At 41.1% G+C, this 6,748-nt stretch overlaps 1 protein-coding gene across 2 annotated transcripts in view; it reads left to right on the top strand.

Annotated features, from left to right (window-relative positions):
* Nucleotides 1–924: 924 nt before the first annotated feature.
* Nucleotides 925–6,748, top strand: part of fam49al (family with sequence similarity 49 member A, like) — a 39,576-nt gene continuing 33,752 nt past the window's right edge. Inside the window, exon 1 of one of the 2 annotated variants that reach the window (XM_017694108.2) lies at nucleotides 925–1,353. The gene's annotated coding sequence lies outside the window, so the exon portion shown is untranslated. The remainder of the gene's footprint in view (nucleotides 1,354–6,748) is intronic. The other variant, XM_017694135.2, reaches the window with a different exon arrangement.

Below are 6,748 nucleotides of genomic sequence, written 5' to 3'. Positions count from 1 at the left end.
TATAGGACTTTTCAGTGAGATAATAAAGTGAATTGTCGAAGTGAAAGTGAAGAACCTGGTGCTACTTTGGTTCAAAATGACATTTTACTGTGACATTTAGAGAGGCATGCAGAGGAAAATATAACACATGCAAAGCTAATTCATTTGTGTATGTTTTTACCTTGTGCATTCTCACACTAAAAACTATAGCCCTTTGCTGTGGGGGAAGGGGAGTACAAATGAGGTAGCAAAGGAGAGAAAAGGATAAAAAAATGGAAAAATGAATGAAAGGATGAATAGAGGGATGACCCACTTATTTGGAGTCTTGCCCAAGGACTCCTATTGGTATTGTGTGGTGTGCTGTGCTTGCCTGGCACAAACAGATGAACCCAGCACTCTATACCAACTGTTATTGCATATGTCTGGCCCATATTACCAAACTGTACATATTGAAAGTTCAGAAGCATCAAGTATTGACTTGAGCCCTGTTGGGACCCATGCTAGGACTTGTTAACCCCAGACTGGGGGGGATGAGGCAGGGGGTGGGAATGTGACGCAGGCTTGTCGCCGGCCACGCGGGAGGAGCAGCCCAAACAATGGCCATTGAGTTCACACACTCCAGGCCAGTTAGACACGGATCGTTTACCCAGATCCATCTCTATAGCGACCAGCCACCAGCCCTGGCCTTTCTCGGGGCAGGCTCTCACACACCTGCTGGTGGGGGGCACTGTATGGGAAAGGGTTAAATGCCCCCCCTTTCCAACAAGACCATAAACACACACTCTCGCATACGCACTATACACTCTCACTCACTCCTGCCAGCAGGCTTTGGAGATGTCAGTTGTTGGGAGGGGGAGGGGGTGTGAAGGGGATAGGCTGGTGGTGGTCTTTGTAAGAGAGAGAGAACGAGCGTGAGAGAGAGAGAGAGAGAGAGAGAGAGAGAGAGAGAGGGGGGACAGAACAGAGCGTTCTATTTCGCATAGCGAAGCAGCTGCTGAGCAGAGTGCAGAGAGACATTGAGAGGGAGAGAGAGAGGGAGAGCCCTCACTCACTGAGCAGAAGCAAGAGAGCAAAGCTAGTAAGAAGAAGAAGAAGAAGACCAATACGCACACACACGCGCACAGAGGTAGAGGCAGGCACTAGTCGCGTGTTCAGAGAAGCCCACAGTCGTGCAGCTCTACTGGGGAAGTGAAAGGAAAGAAAGAAGTGCTTCTTTTTTTCACCCCTCACTTTCTTTTCCCTTTGTGTTCTCCAGAGGGGGTTTGCTCTGTTTCTTTTTTGCCCCTCCGCTTGCTCATTTTTGTCCCCTCACCTCCTCTTTGTGGCAGAAGATAGAGCAGGAGCACCACAGCCTCCCTGTAACACATCTCACCGGTAAGCACTATCATCAGTGTTCTTTCTTCAGGGTTTTTTTTTCAGCTCTGCAAACTGTTCCTCATTATTCTTGAATCTCTGGTTTGATTTCAGCTTGAGTGGTGCTGTAGGTAAGACCGGTATCACATGGCTGTGGCCAGTGCCGGTGTTGCTATGCCGGCATCCTTTGCAGCCAGCCATTGAGAAAGGCTAGAGTGGGCTGAGATGCAGAAAGGAGGGAAAGAGGGAGGGACGGAGGGAGAGGGAGAAGGAAAGAGGGAGAGAAATGAGTGTGCTACTTTTCATAGCCCAAAGAACTGGGGCTCGTCCTCTTTCACTGCAGTTGCATTGACACATAACATGCACACACACGCTTGCCCACGTTCAGCATGCTCTGCAGTATATCCATGCTGTACAAGGGATCAGCATCACCCTCTATAGATATACCCCTTCTTTATTTAGCATCTGTTTCAACCGAGTAAACATTGATTCTGTTTCTGTTACAACACAGTATAGCAAAGACACAAAATCAGTGAGTCAGTGTGAAATAAGTCAAACATTTAACCCAAACCGGCAGTTTCCATAACAACACAATGGGTGCTGCATGCAACCTTTACCATTGGGGACTATTCTCTAGTTTAAAATCCTGGTGCTGGTTTAGTTCAAAATCACTAAATCCTCTCTTGTGACATTTAGAGAGGCATACAGAGAAAAACACAGAGCATGCAGAGCTAATTAGTTTGTGCTTGTTTTCACCTTGTGCATTCTCACACCTAGCTAAAAACAATGGCCCCTGTGCAGAAGGGGTGGGAACAAATGGGGTAGCAAAGGAGAGAAAAATGAATGAAAGGGTGAATGGTGGTTTGAACCACTCCTTTTTTTCCACTCATTTGCCTGGATGGAGAGAATGAAAGAGGATGTAATTCACACCTCAAGAGAGATGAGGGAGAGATGTGTGAATGAAGTGACAAAACAACAAGACCCCTCATATATACATACTACATGTCTGAGCCTCTGAGCCTTATGTGTTTTGAGGAGGGGGAGAGAGAGAGAGAGAGAGAGAGAGAGAGAAGGAGGGAACATGATGGTTTTTGGTTGTAAGTGTCAAAACCAAGCCTTTCAAGCAGGCTGCAGCATAATCTGTGCTTTCTTTCCCCTCGTGATTTTCCCTTCAATGGGTTTGCAAGGATGAAAATGTGATTAACCTTTTACATTGAATCATTTAAATATTTTCCTGTTGACCATAATACAATAATATACATAAGTGCCTATATATAAGTGCCTAATATACAGGAATACATATCAGTGACCCTATCTACTGCAGATTGCACTCATTCACAATATAATGAGAATACAACAATATACCAACAGCTGTTGTAAGTGATAACTGTACTACTGTTTTTGAGAACTGTACTACAACAGTATCTAAGATTTCTGAAAAACGTCCCTATATTATTATATAATTATATTCTACAAAAAATGCATTAGCATATGTAGCAGAGGTTTTTCCTTGAAACGTTCACGCAAATGTGTGTTTCTCCCATACAAAACCAGCAGAGCTTGAAAAGATATTTACTCGTCTGTTGCTAGGACACTCCCTTTGAACATTTTATAGGAATGCTCTGATTGGCTGCGGCAGCTGATGCATGTTTCTCACCCCAAATCTCTACCCTTAGTCCATGGAAACATGCCTGCCTTTGCTTCTCCTTCTCCTTCTCTCTTACTCTCCCTCTCTCTCTCTCTATTTCTTGCTCGATCTCTGCCACTGGCTGTCTATCTTCTTTTCGCCTCCAGCCTCTCTTCCCTCCGTCTGTCTGTCTAGCTCTCTTCCAGCAGTGTCTTTGTAAGCATCACATTGCTGCTGGAAACATAAGAATGCATGTCACAGAGCAGGTTCATGGAGTACAATGCCTTTCAGTGCCAATCTCTTCTCCCACACTGTTTAGAATCACCATAAGCTGTACAGTAGCTCTACTGCATGTAGCAACAGTGAACATTACATTATCTAAAATACATGCGAGATCTATGAATGGATAGAATGAGTCTTAAACATGTGACATTCATGCTTTGTTAAGCTAGCATTCCAATATCTGCCCTCCTGCAGATATTGTCTTGTCTCTAGCTCTTATATTATGGAATTTGGTACATTTGGTGTAGAGGTACATTTTCCCATCAGGAATGTAAGAAATCTATTGGTCTTATTCTTGGTCTATGATCTATGGCCATTTTCTCCCCTACTTGTCCATTTCCCTAATGCTGTTCATAGAGAAAATGATATTTTTCTGCTTTGTCCCAAAAATGAGGTGGCACTGGAAATGCACTCACAAATCTATTATTCATTGTTCAGAAACAGTGAATATGTAGTTCCAGCAACTGAGTTAAATTGTGTTCTGACAGGGTTCACTTTGAAACAGCTCACTAACTCTCTCAGTATGGTTGTTTTGGTTTACACTGAATGTGATTGCTATGTTGCCACCTGTGCAGCACAACCACACCAAATGGTAAATGCACCAGGGTTTCAAATAGATGGGATACTGTAGGTATAATGAGAAAATGGCATAAAGGGCAAAGCAATGGTGAAAGTCAATTTCAAAGTGGGTGAGGGGGTTTTACAGCGCTTCTTTACTCTGCAGTTTTGAAGATCATCAGTGGACATGATAATTGATCTGACATGTTTATGAAACAATGAATGAGAAAGTGAATGGAGAGAAGTATCTCTTCATTTCACAACACATTCGTATCTGTCTTTGGAGCAGGATGCTGCAGAGCCAAACCAGACAGATGAAACACTCTTAAAATAAAGGTGGCCAAATGTGTTCTTTGCGTGATGCTACAGCAATTGCATGAAGAACCTTTCAGTGGACCGTTCTTTATAGAACTGCTTTTGCAAATGAGATGTGTGAGTGTGAGGAACCTTTTTAAGGTAATAATCATGTAAATGTTCTAAGATGAGCACATGAATTGGTAGGGAACCTTTTACACCTGTGACAGGAGACTACGGATCCAAGTGATGAAAAATTAATTTACATCTGCTATAAGTCATTCTTTTATTGATTCATGAAAACTATAGGAAGACACTAGTACTCCCAAACATGAAAATAATGAAACTTTTATAGATATAGGATGAATGGATAAGCAATATTCATACCACATTTGTTGTGCCGAGCAAAGATGAGGTTGTTCTTGAAACGTGACTGTTGAGCTGAACTAGTTAAATGCTCTTGGTATTGCTGGCAGCTATCACGGCTGTACAAAAAGCTGCTTATATGGTGCTATAGATGGCGCAGATGAAACAGCTTCAGGTCTTAGGAGAAAACACTTAAATAAAATCATGTCCCAGTTAAGCTAAGCGGTCTCAGATGTTAAAGTTCTATATTACTAGATTAATCACAGTTTCATGACCAAATTGAAGATATCAATACACTACACTCACTTTTACTGAATTGTGCTGTTATTATATTGTTTTATTCCATGAAGATTACGCTTCAGTTCACTTGCTATCACTGTGCATCTTTGCCTTAGTGCCAGGGATCATCTCAAAATTCCCCCTCCCACACACAGTTATTTTCCATCTGCTCACCTGAATAAAAAGACTCTGTTACTTGTGCAGGCCTGGATTTTTAAAATTATGTGAAGGTTATTTAAACCTTCAAAAATTTTTCTCACTCACAAATCCTTTATCAGTCATGATTCTTTAGTGGTTCTTCTATGGCATCACTTAAAGAACCCTTTCAGGCACCTTTGCAAAGGTGGAGGGTTTGTAGACCTAGACTGAGGTGAATGTTTTGTTTGATGCAAAAAAGACAAGCAGTGCTATGGGTTCTTGGTGCTGGTGAAGATGTGTTGAGAGCATGATGGTGGGCATTTACTTTGCATGTGTACTGGTTGTCCCTTTAATATATGCTATAGGCTGAGCTCTGGAACATGAGAAACAACAGCAGAGAGAAGGAATGCAGTGGGGGATTGTTGAGCGATACTTTAACCTTGAGATAAGCTTAACTGTCACTACTGCAGTATGGTTGTGTATGTGTGTACATATGAGTGTGAGTGTGGGTGTGCTCCATTCGATATAAGAAGAACTTGGCGCAGGCTGCTTGAGGGCTGGGGTTGTGATAAGGTAACAAACTTTGAATCAGAATCAGATTCTTGATTGAGAGAAAAATGTTTAATATATCTCTGAGTTTTTGAAGAGGCAGAGATAAAATATGCATAATATAAAATGCTAAATAACACATATAACATAAAAAATGTCATATAATGTCATGTAACATAAAACAATCCATGAAGCAATGTAGCTAAAGTGGAAATGCAACATGCATATATTGCAATATTTTGTCATTTACAGTTATTTGAGCATTTCTGCCGAATGTTACTCATTGTGTTTCACCAAGTGACACTTCTTAAAACAATAACAACTTGTCCAAGTAACAAAATCCTGGCACTACAATAAGTAGCATAAGAAGAGTGAATACATATGAAATGAAGTGGCCCCATCTCCAGTGCATGTTAAACTTTTATGTTCGTGGTTGGAGATTATAGAGGAGTCCAGAAGAGCAGAGGTCCACCTGCCCAATAGGCAAATTTAGATCAAATGAATGTAAAAAACCCCAGGTGAGCAAGCCAGGGGTGACAGTGGCAAGGAAAAACTCCCTCAGAGCTGAGGAAGAAACCTTGGGAGGAACCAAGGCTCACAAGGGGGGACCCATCCTCCTCTGGTCAGACTACCTACAAAGTTATTATACTACTAATATTAGTAGTAGTAGTATTAGTAGTAGCTAGGCATCCATGAAAACTTCAATGTAGGGTGGGCAGCTAGTCCAAGGCAGGTTGCGGAAGCTGGGGCTTGGACAGCTGGTCCTAATAATTGCTTCAAAAACTGCTTTGTTATTCCTCAGTACAGTGCCAAGTATTGCCCCTATATACCATCTGAAACTAGTTCAAGTTTTAAAGAGCATAAATGCAGAAGAAAAAAAAAAACCTCCTAAATCTTTTAGCTTGGCAGTTTTTCATATCTTGCTTATTGTTAATATTTCATTAAATGAAATGAATAAATGTATTAGAAGCTTTAAAACATTTCACACACCACACTGAAGCTAATTCCATTCGCACACATAGGGTCAATTAATGTTGAGGCTTATAAGTTATACTACAGTAAGGAAGTTGCACACTTAAGGCCATCGCACACTGATCACACTGTGTCGCATTGGTCTAACGGAAAAAGATCCAAATGTATTTTTCATATATATTTTTTCAGTATGTGGAAATCGCCAAATTTATCAAATATATTTTAAAATGCATTTATTTGTATTTGTTATTATTATTATTGACTTTTATGTAGTTTAAGAAAGGCTACATTTATAACTAAATATACATGAACTGAATGAACAGTAATTATGTCTGTGTTTAGAACTGTACT

Source organism: Pygocentrus nattereri, chromosome 27 (assembly GCF_015220715.1).
Source record: "Pygocentrus nattereri isolate fPygNat1 chromosome 27, fPygNat1.pri, whole genome shotgun sequence".
NCBI classification, from domain to species: domain Eukaryota; kingdom Metazoa; phylum Chordata; class Actinopteri; order Characiformes; family Serrasalmidae; genus Pygocentrus; species Pygocentrus nattereri.
The sequence above is the reverse complement of the archived record's forward strand: the minus strand, read 5'-3'. Positions and strand labels throughout refer to the sequence as shown.